The 14,529-nt window shown below is 49.7% G+C and overlaps 7 pseudogenes; all 7 read left to right on the plus strand.

Moving 5' to 3' along the window:
* Positions 1-6,250: 6,250 nt before the first annotated feature.
* Positions 6,251-6,370, plus strand: LOC130329668 (5S ribosomal RNA; annotated as a pseudogene).
* Positions 6,371-6,643: 273 nt separating this feature from the next.
* Positions 6,644-6,763, plus strand: LOC130352274 (5S ribosomal RNA; annotated as a pseudogene).
* A 480-nt stretch (positions 6,764-7,243) lies between these two features.
* On the plus strand, positions 7,244-7,363 carry LOC130332204 (5S ribosomal RNA; annotated as a pseudogene).
* An 82-nt stretch (positions 7,364-7,445) lies between these two features.
* Positions 7,446-7,565, plus strand: LOC130352427 (5S ribosomal RNA; annotated as a pseudogene).
* Positions 7,566-10,248: 2,683 nt separating this feature from the next.
* On the plus strand, positions 10,249-10,368 carry LOC130352447 (5S ribosomal RNA; annotated as a pseudogene).
* Positions 10,369-10,641: 273 nt separating this feature from the next.
* On the plus strand, positions 10,642-10,761 carry LOC130352275 (5S ribosomal RNA; annotated as a pseudogene).
* Positions 10,762-11,443: 682 nt separating this feature from the next.
* LOC130352428 (5S ribosomal RNA) lies at positions 11,444-11,563 on the plus strand (annotated as a pseudogene).
* The last annotated feature ends 2,966 nt before the right edge of the window (positions 11,564-14,529 follow it).

Here is a 14,529-nt window from a genome sequence, read left to right on the forward strand (position 1 = left end):
ACTAGACCCCTTGAGGAACGTAACAAGGAATAAAGTGAGCCTTAATGCCCCACTGGGGTTTCACGACTTTTGCATATGTAAAAAAAATATATATTTTTTTCACTAAAATGTGTGTTTCCCCCCAAATTTCACATTTTTGCAAGGGTTAATAGCAGAAAATACCCCCCAAAATTTGTAACCCCATCTCTTCTGAGTATGGAGGTACCCCATAAGTTGACCTGAAGTGCACTATGGGAGAACTATAATGCTCAGAAGAGAAGGAGTCATATTTGGCTTTTTGAGAGCAAATTTTGCTCGGGGGGCATGTCGCATTTAGGGAGCCCCTATGGTGCCAGAACAGCAAAAAAAAGCACATGGCATACCATTTTGGAAACTAGACCCCTTGAGGAACGTAACAAGGAATAAAGTGAGCCTTAATGCCCCACTGGGGTTTCACGACTTTTGCATATGTAAAAAAAATATATATTTTTTTCACTAAAATGAGTGTTTCCCCCCAAATTTCACATTTTTGCAAGGGTTAATAGCAGAAAATACCCCCCAAAATTTGTAACCCCATCTCTTCTGAGTATGGAGGTACCCCATAAGTTGACCTGAAGTGCACTATGGGAGAACTATAATGCTCAGAAGAGAAGGAGTCATATTTGGCTTTTTGAGAGCAAATTTTGCTCGGGGGGCATGTCGCATTTAGGGAGCCCCTATGGTGCCAGAACAGCAAAAAAAAAACACATGGCATACCATTTTGGAAACTAGACCCCTTGAGGAACGTAACAAGGAATAAAGTGAGCCTTAATGCCCCACAGGGGTTTCATGACTTTTGCATATGTAAAAAAAAATTAAAAAATTTCACTAAAATGTGTGTTTCCCCCCAAATTTCACATTTTTGTAAGGGTTAATAGCAGAAAATACACCCCAAAATTTATAACCCCATCTCTTCTGAGTATGGAAGTACCCCATAAGTGGATGTCAAATGCACTACATGAGCGCTACAATGCTCAGAAGAGAAGGAGTCACATTTGCAAATATTGCTGAAATGGGGGGGACATGTCGCATTTAGGAAGCCCCTATGGTGCCAGGACAGCAAAAAATAAACACATGGCATACTATTTTGGAAACTGCACCCCTCAAGGAACATAACAAGGGGTACAGAGAGCCTTAACACCCCACAGGTGTTTGATAAATATTAATGAAGTGGGATGTGAAAATGAAAAATTTGATTTTTTTTTACACTAAAATGCTGGGGTTACCCCAAATTTTTCATTTTTACAAGTGGTAAAAGGAGAAAATGTCATTGTAAATGTGTAAATACATTTCTTTGGAGTAAGTACATACCTCAAGTCTGGGCGTAAACAGCGTGTACACCGGTCTCAGAGGTGCCGGAGATCAGTCAGGGTCCTTGAGCTTTGGCTTTCTCCTATGGAGCCAGAACAGTGGGACCCCCCCTCAAGGGGCATTACATGGGGTAAATAACTGGGGTACACTAAGTAACTAAAATGGGGTACAGTGGGACATAAAATTATAAAACAGATTATGTTCCCAGAATGATGACCCAGAGCACAGCCAAAACAAAAAAATATGCCCGCCCCAAACCCTATACTCTGAATCATCATTCTGGAATGTGATATGTGTGGCTGTCCCTAACTTGTTGCCTCAAATGCGCACCCCGCTCAGGTGGAGAGAGCGCTGCGCATTTGAGGCAACATAAAAAGTCCCCGATGATAGTGACTCAGTGACCCATGACCCATTTTTTATAAAAAATACCCCCAGAGGTCCTATCAGTTTTAGTTTTTTTTGGATTAAATATTTTTTTGGGCAATTTAGTGGTTTTATGGGGTTAAAACTTGGAATGTACTCTGGACTTGGTACATTTGGGTCAAATTGTGGAAAATTGAAATGAAGAGGGAAAATTTAGAACTCCATGGAAGTGTGATACTCCCTGAAGCAATCCTTAATGCAGAGGCCCGGATTATCTGGGCAAGTGTCACACTGAGTGGTGGTGTCCTTCCGTATCCCCCTCTTGTAACACACTCTGCATCTTTTCTGGGCTCGTCCCTTCTTTCCAGTGTGGGGGACCTCACCTGGAAAGTGTTGGCCTGGGACGATCCTGGCACCTATTACTTCAGTTCCTTGGGAAGTCCGGCCTGCTCTTTCCCGGTCGCCAAAGATCAGGACCTTTAGGACTTCTTCTTGGAACTGAAGGAATGTCCCTGTGTTGCCAGCGTACTGGGACAGTACAAAAGAGTTGTACATGGCAACCTGTACCATGTAGACCGCAACTTTCTTGTACCATACCCGTGTTTTCCGCATGGCGTTATATGGCTTGAGGACTTGATCAGAAAGATCAACTCCCCCCATATACCGATTGTAGTCCAGAATACAATCGGGCTTGAGGACCGGTGTTGTGGTACCTCGCACAGGGACAGGTGAGCTGCCGTTGCCATGAATAGTGGTCAGCATAAGGACATCCCTCTTATCCTTATACTTGACCAGCAACAGGTTTTCATGGGCAAGGGCACGGGACTCACCCTTGGGAATGGGTGTCTTAACAAAATTTAGAGGGAGGCCTCTCTGGTTTTTCCGCACGGTCCCACAAGCGGACGTGGATCTGGCGGCAAGGGATGTGAAGAGAGGGATGCTGGTATAAAAGTTGTCCACGTACACGTGGTAACCCGTATCCAGCAATGGGTGCACAAGCTCCCAAACGATTTTCCCGCTAACACCCAGAGTGGGGGAACAATCTGGGGGTTCAATACGGGAATCTCGTCCCTCATACACTCTAAACTTGAGAGTGTACCCGGAGGTACTCTCACAAAGTTTATAGAGCTTCACGCCATACCGCGCCCGCTTCGAGGGAATATACTGGCGGAAGATGAGTCTCCCCTTAAAACTGATAAGAGACTCATCAACCGAGAGCTCCCTGAGGGGTACATAGGCTTCCAAAAATTTGGCCCCTAAGTGATCGATGACCGGCCTCACTTTGTAAAGCCGGTCATAGGCGGGATCACCTCGGGGTGGACATGCCGCATTATCTGCATAATGCAGGCATTTCCAAATGGCCTCGAACCGCCTCCGTGCCATGACCATACTGTAAAGCGGGGTCTGGTAGAGGACGTCCCCGCTCCAGTACTGTCTGACACTTGGCTTTTTGACCAGGCCCATATGCAGCAAGAGGCCCCAAAATGTCCTCATTTCTGCTGCATCAATGGCGCACCATTCATTGGACCTGGCCAAAAAAGAATCAGGGTGGTGGGCGATGAACTGCCTGGCGTACAGATTCGTCTGCTCCACCATGTGATTGACAAAACTGTCACTGAAAAAATAACTGAAATAGTCAATTTCAGTGAATCCAGAATTGTCAATCCGGATTCTGGAGTCGCCAACAAACTCCGGAACCCGTGGCTGATAACCCTCTGGGGGTCTCCAGACAGGTTCACCGGAAGGGGGCTCCGGTAAACTTGTCTGGGGGGTCGGACTCCTAGTACGAGCGGCATCACCACTCGCACTAGTGCCGGCCACTGGGCCACTATCATGGGGGGTGCGTGGCCTCGCCTGGCGGCGTCTCCGCCGCCGTGCAGGGGGCTCATCATCACTACTAGATGATGAGGAGGACGATGAAGAACACAGAAATGTTGGATCTTCATCGTCCTCACTGACAGATTCGGAGTCGGAGGCAAGAAAAGCGTATGCCTCCGCTACCGAAAATGCCCGGCGAGCCATCGCCTTTTTTGGTGGTGGTGGGGGGGGGGCGGTGGCGGGGGGGGGAGGGTAGTGTGTGTGTGGGGGGGGGTGGGTTATGTACTGTGTGTGTGCTTGGTGTATACTATATATAACGGTGTGTGATTAGAAATCACACACCGTTATATGGGGGGGAAAAAATGCTGCAGTCCCCAAAAAAATGGGGGGGCGCTAATGCAGCGCCCTGAACCCCTAATAGGGCCCGGGTCACACTGAAAAACTGCAGAAGACCCTTGGGGACCTATTAGGGGGTCAGGGGGGGGGGATTTTTTAAAAACTTTTTTTAACTTTATTTTTTACTATTTACCCTACCTTTCCCTGGGCTGTATGCTTTCCCTGATCTATGGGGGGCTTCTTTTCTTCTCTGGGGGCTCCGATCTTGGCAGAGGGGGGGTACCGGTCTTCCTCCAGCAGCTCTGACCGCTGACTGAACTCAGCCAGCGGCGGGAGCTGCGGGAAGATGCTGTTAACCCCTCCCCTGCCGGCTGCTATTGGCTGGACGATCGTCCAGCCAATAGCAGCGATCCTGGGGGGGTGGCGAAATCGCCACCTCCCCATAGATACAGTAGGTGATAGGGGGTGTATCATACACCCCCGATCACCTTGTATCTCCGGGTCAGCGGGTCGCACGTGACCCGCATCGCCGGAATAGCCGCAAATCGCATGTGTGAATTCACATGCGATTTGCGGCGATCGCCGACATGGGGGGGTCTAATGACCCCCCTGGGCATTTGCACGGGATGCCTGCTGAATGATTTCAGCAGGCATCCCGGTCCGATCCCCGCCCGGCGCACGGCGGGGACCAGAACTGCCCATGACGTAAATGTACGTCCTTGGTCCTTAAGACCCAGGGTGTCGGGACGTACCGTTACGTCATGGGTCCTGTAGGGGTTAAATGCACAGTATAAAGGGCGAGAAGCTGTCAACGGCCGTCCTAAGCTCAACGCGCCTGCTCTCGTCAGATCGCAGACTGCTACCCAGCTTAGCGCCCGGTAAGTACCAGCATGGGAGACTGGCTGGGAATCCCGGCTGCCGTTGACATTTTGCTCTGTTGCCGCCTTCCGTTCCGATTCCGAAAAGGATTTATTGATGCTTAAATGCACAGTATACAAAATGTGAAGCTGTCAACGGCCATCCTAAGCTGAACCCGCCTGCTCTCATCAGATCGCAGACTGCTACCCAGCTTAGGGCCTGGTAAGTTATAGCATGGGAGACTGGCTGGGAATCCCGGGTGCAGTTGACATTTTAATCTGTTGCCGCCTTCCGCTCCGATTCGGAAAAGGATTTATTGATGCTTAAATCCACAGTATACAGGGTGTGAAGATGTCTACGGCCATCCTAAGCTGAATGCGCCCGTTCTCGTCAGATCGCAGACTGCTTCCCAGCTTCGGGCCTTGTAAGTACCAGCATGGGAGACTGGCTGGGAATCCCGGGTGCAGTTGACATTTTGCTCTGTTTCTGCTCCGATTCCGAAAATTATTTATTGATGCTTAAATCCACAGTATACAAAGTGTGAAGCTGTCAACGGCCATCCTAAGCTGAACGCGCCTGCTCTCGTCAGATCGCAGACTGATACCCAGCTTAGGGCCCGTTAAGTACCAGCATGGGAGACTGGCTGGGAATCCCAGGTGTTGTTGACATTTTGTTCTGTAGCCGCCTTCCGCTTCGATTCCGAAAATGATTTATTGATGCTTAAATTCACAGTATACAGGGTGTGATGCCGTCTACGGCTATCCTAAGCTGAATGTGCCTGTTCTTGTCAGATCGCAGACTGCTGCCCGGCAAGTACGGGCATGAGAGACTGGCTGACAATCCAAGGTGCTATTGACATTTTGCTCTGTTGCCGCCTTCCTCTCCGATTCCGAAAAGGATTTATTGATGCTTAAATGCACAGTATAAAAAGCATGAAGCTGTCAATGGCCATCCTAAGCTGAACGTGCCTGCTCTCGTCAGATCGCAGACTGCTACCCAGCTTAGGGCCCGGTAAGTACTGGCAGGGGAGACTGGCTGGGAATCCCGGGTGCAGTTGACATTTTAATCTGTTGCCTCCTTCCGCTCCGATTCGGAAAAGGATTTATTGATGCTTAAATCCACAGTATACAGGGTGTGAAGCTGTCAACGGCCATCCTAAGCTGAATGCGCCTGTTCTCGTCAGATCGCAGACTGGTACCCAGCTTAGGGCCCGGTACGTACCAGCATGGGAGACTGGCTGGGAATCCCAGGTGTCGTTGACGTTTTGCTCTGTTGCCGCCTTACGCTCCGATTCCGAAAAGGATTTATTGATGCTTAAATCCACAGTATACAGGGTGTGAAGATATCTACGGCCATCCTAAGCTGAATGCGCCTGTTCTCGTCAGATCGCAGACTGGTACAGATCTTAGGGCCCGGTAAGTACCGGCATGGGACACTGGCTGGGAATCCCGGCTGCCGTTGACATTTTGCTCTGTTGCCGCCTTCCGTTCCGATTCCGAAAAGGATTTATTGATGCTTAAATGCACAGTATACAAAATATGAAGCTGTCAACGGCCATCCTAAGCTGAACGCGCCTGCTCTCGTCAGATCGCAGACTGCTACCCAGCTTAGGGCCTGGTAAGTACCAGCATGGGAGACTGGCTGGGAATCCCAGGTGCAGTTGACATTTTAATCTGTTGCCGCCTTCCGCTCCGATTCGGAAAAGGATTTATTGATGCTTAAATCCACAATATACAGGGTGTGAAGCTGTCAACGGCCATCCTAAGCCTGAACATGCCTGCTCTCCTCAGATCGCAGACTGCTGCCCGGCAGATACCGGCATGGGAGACTGGCTGGCAATCCAAGGTGCCATTGACATTTTGCTCTGTTGCCGCCTTTTTCTCCGATTAATAAAAATATTTATTGATGGTTAAATCCACAATATACAAGGCGTAAAGATGTCAACGGACATCCTAAGCTGAACGCGCCTGCTCTCGTCAGATCGCAGACTGCTACCCAGCTTAGGGCCAGGTAAGTACCAGCATGGGAGACTGGCTGGGAATTCCAGGTGTTGTTGACATTTTGCTCTGTAGCCGCCTTCCGCTCCGATTCCGAAAATGATTTATTGATGCTTAAATCCACAGTATACAGATTGTGAAGCTGTCTACGGCTATCCTAACCTGAATGCGCCTGCTCTCGTCAGATCGCAGACTGCTACCCAGCTTAGAGCCCGGTAAGTACCAGTATGGGAGACTGGCTGGGAATCTCAGGTGTTGTTGACATTTTGCTCTGTAGCTCTGTAGACAGTTTGCTCCGATTCCGAAAAGGATTTATTGATGCTTAAATCCACAATATACAGGGTGTGAAGCCGTCTACGGCTATCCTAAGCTGAATGCGCCTGTTCTTGTCAGATCGCAGACTGCTGCCCGGCAAGTACGGGCATGGGAGACTGGCTGGCAATCCAAGGTGCTATTGACATTTTGATCTGTTGCAGCCTTCCTCTCCGATTAAAAAAAATATTTATTGATGCTTAAATCCACAGTATACAAGGCGTGAAGATGTCAACGCCCATCCTAAGCTGAACGCGCCTGCTCTCATCAGATCGCAGACTGCTACCCAGCTTAGGGCCCGGTAAGTACTGGCATGGGAGACTGGCTGGGAATCCCGGGTGCCGTTGACATTTTGCTCTATTGCTGCCTTCCGCTCCGATTCCGAAAAGGATTTATTGATGCCTAAATGCACAGTATAAAGGGCAAGAAGCTGTCAACGGCCATCCTAAGCTGAACGCGCCTGCTCTCATCAGATCGCAGACTGCTACCCAGTTTAGGGCCCGGTAAGTACCAGCATGGGAGACTGGCTTGGAATCCCAGGTGTCGTTGACATTTTGCTCGGTTGCCGCCTTCCGCTCCGATTCCGAAAAGGATTTATTGATGCTTAAATCCACAGTATACAGGGTGTGAAGATGTCTACGGCCATCCTAAGCTGTATGCGCCTGTTCTCGTCAGATCGCAGACTGCTACCCAGCTTCGGGCCTGGTAAGTACCAGCATGGGAGACTGGCTGGGAATCCCGGGTGCAGTTGACATTTTGCTCTGTTTCTGCTCCGATTCCGAAAATTATTTATTGATGCTTAAATCCACAGTATACAAAGTGTGATGCTGTCAACGGCCATCTTAAGCTGAACGCGCCTGCTCTTGTCAGATCGCAGACTGCTACCCAACTTAGGGCCTGGTAAGTACCAGCATGGGAGACTGGCTGGGAATCCCGGGTGCAGTTTCCATTTTAATCTGTTGCCGCCTTCCGCTCCGATTCGGAAAATAATTTATTGATGCTTAAATCCACAATATACAGGGTGTGAAGCTGTCAACGGCCATCCTAAGCCTGAACGTGCCTGCTCTCCTCAGATCGCAGACTGCTGCCCGGCAGTTACCGGCATTGGAGACTGGCTGGCAATCCAAGGTACCATTGACATTTTGCTCTGTTGCAGCCTTCCTCTCCGACAAATAAAAATATTTATTGATGCTTAAATCCACAATATACAAGGCGTGAAGATGTCAACGGCCATCCTAAGCTGAACGCGCCTGCTCTCGTCAGATCGCAGACTGCTACCCAGCTTAGGGCCCAGTAAGTACTGGCATGGGAGACTGGCTGGGAAACCCGGGTGCAGTTGACATTTTGCTCTGTTGCCGCCTTCCGTTCCGATTCCGAAAAGGATTTATTGATGCTTAAATGCACAGTATAAAAAGCATGAAGCTGTCAATGGCCATCCTAAGCTGAACGCGCCTGCTCTTGTCAGATCGCAGACTGTTACCCAGCTTAGGGCCCGGTAAGTACTGGCATGGGAGACTGGCTGGGAATCCCGGTTGCCGTTGACACTTTGCTCTATTGCTGCCTTCCGCTCCGATTCCGAAAAGAATTTATTGATGCTTAAATCCACAGTATACAAGGTGTGAAGCTGTCAACGGCCATCCTAAGCTGAATGAGCCTGCTCTCGTCAGATCGCAGACTGCTACCCAGCTTAGGATCCGGTAAGTACTGGCATGGGAGACTGGCTGGGAATCCCGGGTGCCAGTGCCATTGCCATTGACATTTTGCTCTATTGCTGCCTTCCGCTCCGATTCCGAAAATAATTTATTGATGCTTAAATCCACAGTATACAAGGTGTGAAGCTGTCGACGGCCATCCTAAGCTTAACGCGCCTGCTCTCATCAGATCGCAGACTGGTACAGATCTTAGGGCCCGGTAAGTACCAGCATGGGACACTGGCTGGGAATCCCGGCTGCTGTTGACATTTTGCTCTGTTGCCGCCTTACGCTCCGATTCCGAAAAGGATTTATTGATGCTTAAATCCACAGTATACAGGGTGTGAAGATGTCTACGGCCATCCTAAGCTGAATGCGCCTGTTCTCGTCAGATCGCAGACTGGTACAGATCTTAGGGCCCGGTAAGTACCGGCATGGGACACTGGCTGGGAATCCCGGCTGCCGTTGACATTTTGCTCTGTTGCCGCCTTCCGTTCCGATTCCAAAAAGGATTTATTGATGCTTAAATGCACAGTATAAAGGGCGAGAAGCTGTCAACGGCCATCCTAAGCTCAACGCGCCTGCTCTCGTCAGATCGCAGACTGCTACCCAGCTTAGCGCCCGGTAAGTACCAGCATGGGAGACTGGCTGGGAATCCCGGCTGCCGTTGACATTTTGCTCTGTTGCCGCCTTCCGTTCCGATTCCGAAAAGGATTTATTGATGCTTAAATGCACAGTATACAAAATGTGAAGCTGTCAACGGCCATCCTAAGCTGAACCCGCCTGCTCTCATCAGATCGCAGACTGCTACCCAGCTTAGGGCCTGGTAAGTTATAGCATGGGAGACTGGCTGGGAATCCCGGGTGCAGTTGACATTTTAATCTGTTGCCGCCTTCCGCTCCGATTCGGAAAAGGATTTATTGATGCTTAAATCCACAGTATACAGGGTGTGAAGATGTCTACGGCCATCCTAAGCTGAATGCGCCCGTTCTCGTCAGATCGCAGACTGCTTCCCAGCTTCGGGCCTGGTAAGTACCAGCATGGGAGACTGGCTGGGAATCCCGGGTGCAGTTGACATTTTGCTCTGTTTCTGCTCCGATTCCGAAAATTATTTATTGATGCTTAAATCCACAGTATACAAAGTGTGAAGCTGTCAACGGCCATCCTAAGCTGAACGCGCCTGCTCTCGTCAGATCGCAGACTGATACCCAGCTTAGGGCCCGTTAAGTACCAGCATGGGAGACTGGCTGGGAATCCCAGGTGTTGTTGACATTTTGTTCTGTAGCCGCCTTCCGCTTCGATTCCGAAAATGATTTATTGATGCTTAAATTCACAGTATACAGGGTGTGATGCCGTCTACGGCTATCCTAAGCTGAATGTGCCTGTTCTTGTCAGATCGCAGACTGCTGCCCGGCAAGTACGGGCATGAGAGACTGGCTGACAATCCAAGGTGCTATTGACATTTTGCTCTGTTGCCGCCTTCCTCTCCGATTCCGAAAAGGATTTATTGATGCTTAAATGCACAGTATAAAAAGCATGAAGCTGTCAATGGCCATCCTAAGCTGAACGCGCCTGCTCTCGTCAGATCGCAGACTGCTACCCAGCTTAGGGCCTGGTAAGTACCAGCATGGGAGACTGGCTGGGAATCCCAGGTGCAGTTGACATTTTAATCTGTTGCCGCCTTCCGCTCCGATTCGGAAAAGGATTTATTGATGCTTAAATCCACAATATACAGGGTGTGAAGCTGTCAACGGCCATCCTAAGCCTGAACATGCCTGCTCTCCTCAGATCGCAGACTGCTGCCCGGCAGATACCGGCATGGGAGACTGGCTGGCAATCCAAGGTGCCATTGACATTTTGCTCTGTTGCCGCCTTTTTCTCCGATTAATAAAAATATTTATTGATGGTTAAATCCACAATATACAAGGCGTAAAGATGTCAACGGACATCCTAAGCTGAACGCGCCTGCTCTCGTCAGATCGCAGACTGCTACCCAGCTTAGGGCCAGGTAAGTACCAGCATGGGAGACTGGCTGGGAATTCCAGGTGTTGTTGACATTTTGCTCTGTAGCCGCCTTCCGCTCCGATTCCGAAAATGATTTATTGATGCTTAAATCCACAGTATACAGCTTGTGAAGCTGTCTACGGCTATCCTAACCTGAATGTGCCTGCTCTCGTCAGATCGCAGACTGCTACCCAGCTTAGAGCCCGGTAAGTACCAGTATGGGAGACTGGCTGGGAATCTCAGGTGTTGTTGACATTTTGCTCTGTAGCTCTGTAGACAGTTTGCTCCGATTCCGAAAAGGATTTATTGATGCTTAAATCCACAATATACAGGGTGTGAAGCCGTCTACGGCTATCCTAAGCTGAATGCGCCTGTTCTTGTCAGATCGCAGACTGCTGCCCGGCAAGTACGGGCATGGGAGACTGGCTGGCAATCCAAGGTGCTATTGACATTTTGATCTGTTGCAGCCTTCCTCTCCGATTAAAAAAAATATTTATTGATGCTTAAATCCACAGTATACAAGGCGTGAAGATGTCAACGCCCATCCTAAGCTGAACGCGCCTGCTCTCATCAGATCGCAGACTGCTACCCAGCTTAGGGCCCGGTAAGTACTGGCATGGGAAACTGGCTGGGAATCCCGGGTGCCGTTGACATTTTGCTCTATTGCTGCCTTCCGCTCCGATTCCGAAAAGGATTTATTGATGCCTAAATGCACAGTATAAAGGGCAAGAAGCTGTCAACGGCCATCCTAAGCTGAACGCGCCTGCTCTCATCAGATCGCAGACTGCTACCCAGTTTAGGGCCCGGTAAGTACCAGCATGGGAGACTGGCTTGGAATCCCAGGTGTCGTTGACATTTTGCTCGGTTGCCGCCTTCCGCTCCGATTCCGAAAAGGATTTATTGATGCTTAAATCCACAGTATACAGGGTGTGAAGATGTCTACGGCCATCCTAAGCTGTATGCGCCTGTTCTCGTCAGATCGCAGACTGCTACCCAGCTTCGGGCCTGGTAAGTACCAGCATGGGAGACTGGCTGGGAATCCCGGGTGCAGTTGACATTTTGCTCTGTTTCTGCTCCGATTCCGAAAATTATTTATTGATGCTTAAATCCACAGTATACAAAGTGTGATGCTGTCAACGGCCATCTTAAGCTGAACGCGCCTGCTCTTGTCAGATCGCAGACTGCTACCCAGCTTAGGGCCTGGTAAGTACCAGCATGGGAGACTGGCTGGGAATCCCGGGTGCAGTTTCCATTTTAATCTGTTGCCGCCTTCCGCTCCGATTCGGAAAATAATTTATTGATGCTTAAATCCACAATATACAGGGTGTGAAGCTGTCAACGGCCATCCTAAGCCTGAACGTGCCTGCTCTCCTCAGATCGCAGACTGCTGCCCGGCAGTTACCGGCATTGGAGACTGGCTGGCAATCCAAGGTACCATTGACATTTTGCTCTGTTGCAGCCTTCCTCTCCGACAAATAAAAATATTTATTGATGCTTAAATCCACAATATACAAGGCGTGAAGATGTCAACGGCCATCCTAAGCTGAACGCGCCTGCTCTCGTCAGATCGCAGACTGCTACCCAGCTTAGGGCCCAGTAAGTACTGGCATGGGAGACTGGCTGGGAAACCCGGGTGCAGTTGACATTTTGCTCTGTTGCCGCCTTCCGTTCCGATTCCGAAAAGGATTTATTGATGCTTAAATGCACAGTATAAAAAGCATGAAGCTGTCAATGGCCATCCTAAGCTGAACGCGCCTGCTCTTGTCAGATCGCAGACTGTTACCCAGCTTAGGGCCCGGTAAGTACTGGCATGGGAGACTGGCTGGGAATCCCGGTTGCCGTTGACACTTTGCTCTATTGCTGCCTTCCGCTCCGATTCCGAAAAGAATTTATTGATGCTTAAATCCACAGTATACAAGGTGTGAAGCTGTCAACGGCCATCCTAAGCTGAATGAGCCTGCTCTCGTCAGATCGCAGACTGCTACCCAGCTTAGGATCCGGTAAGTACTGGCATGGGAGACTGGCTGGGAATCCCGGGTGCCAGTGCCATTGCCATTGACATTTTGCTCTATTGCTGCCTTCCGCTCCGATTCCGAAAATAATTTATTGATGCTTAAATCCACAGTATACAAGGTGTGAAGCTGTCGACGGCCATCCTAAGCTTAACGCGCCTGCTCTCATCAGATCGCAGACTGGTACAGATCTTAGGGCCCGGTAAGTACCAGCATGGGACACTGGCTGGGAATCCCGGCTGCTGTTGACACTTTGCTCTATTGCTGCCTTCCGCTCCGATTCCGAAAAGAATTTATTGATGCTTAAATCCACAGTATACAAGGTGTGAAGCTGTCAACGGCCATCCTAAGCTGAATGCGCCTGTTCTCGTCAGATCGCAGACTGGTACAGATCTTAGGGCCCGGTAAGTACCGGCATGGGACACTGGCTGGGAATCCCGGCTGCCGTTGACATTTTGCTCTGTTGCCGCCTTCCGTTCCGATTCCAAAAAGGATTTATTGATGCTTAAATGCACAGTATAAAGGGCGAGAAGCTGTCAACGGCCATCCTAAGCTCAACGCGCCTGCTCTCGTCAGATCGCAGACTGCTACCCAGCTTAGCGCCCGGTAAGTACCAGCATGGGAGACTGGCTGGGAATCCCGGCTGCCGTTGACATTTTGCTCTGTTGCCGCCTTCCGTTCCGATTCCGAAAAGGATTTATTGATGCTTAAATGCACAGTATACAAAATGTGAAGCTGTCAACGGCCATCCTAAGCTGAACCCGCCTGCTCTCATCAGATCGCAGACTGCTACCCAGCTTAGGGCCTGGTAAGTTATAGCATGGGAGACTGGCTGGGAATCCCGGGTGCAGTTGACATTTTAATCTGTTGCCGCCTTCCGCTCCGATTCGGAAAAGGATTTATTGATGCTTAAATCCACAGTATACAGGGTGTGAAGATGTCTACGGCCATCCTAAGCTGAATGCGCCTGTTCTCGTCAGATCGCAGACTGCTTCCCAGCTTCGGGCCTGGTAAGTACCAGCATGGGAGACTGGCTGGGAATCCCGGGTGCAGTTGACATTTTGCTCTGTTTCTGCTCCGATTCCGAAAATTATTTATTGATGCTTAAATCCACAGTATACAAAGTGTGAAGCTGTCAACGGCCATCCTAAGCTGAACGCGCCTGCTCTCGTCAGATCGCAGACTGATACCCAGCTTAGGGCCCGTTAAGTACCAGCATGGGAGACTGGCTGGGAATCCCAGGTGTTGTTGACATTTTGTTCTGTAGCCGCCTTCCGCTTCGATTCCGAAAATGATTTATTGATGCTTAAATTCACAGTATACAGGGTGTGATGCCGTCTACGGCTATCCTAAGCTGAATGTGCCTGTTCTTGTCAGATCGCAGACTGCTGCCCGGCAAGTACGGGCATGAGAGACTGGCTGACAATCCAAGGTGCTATTGACATTTTGCTCTGTTGCCGCCTTCCTCTCCGATTCCGAAAAGGATTTATTGATGCTTAAATGCACAGTATAAAAAGCATGAAGCTGTCAATGGCCATCCTAAGCTGAACGTGCCTGCTCTCGTCAGATCGCAGACTGCTACCCAGCTTAGGGCCCGGTAAGTACTGGCAGGGGAGACTGGCTGGGAATCCCACGTGCCGTTGACATTTTGCTCTATTGCTGCCTTCCGCTCCGATTCCGAAAATAATTTAATGATGCTTAAATCCACAGTATACAAGGTGTGAAGCTGTCGACGGCCATCCTAAGCTTAACGCGCCAGCTCTCGTCAGATCACAGACTGGTACAGATCTTAGGGCCCGGTAAGTACCG

Source organism: Hyla sarda, chromosome 1 (genome assembly GCF_029499605.1).
Source record: "Hyla sarda isolate aHylSar1 chromosome 1, aHylSar1.hap1, whole genome shotgun sequence".
NCBI classification, from domain to species: domain Eukaryota; kingdom Metazoa; phylum Chordata; class Amphibia; order Anura; family Hylidae; genus Hyla; species Hyla sarda.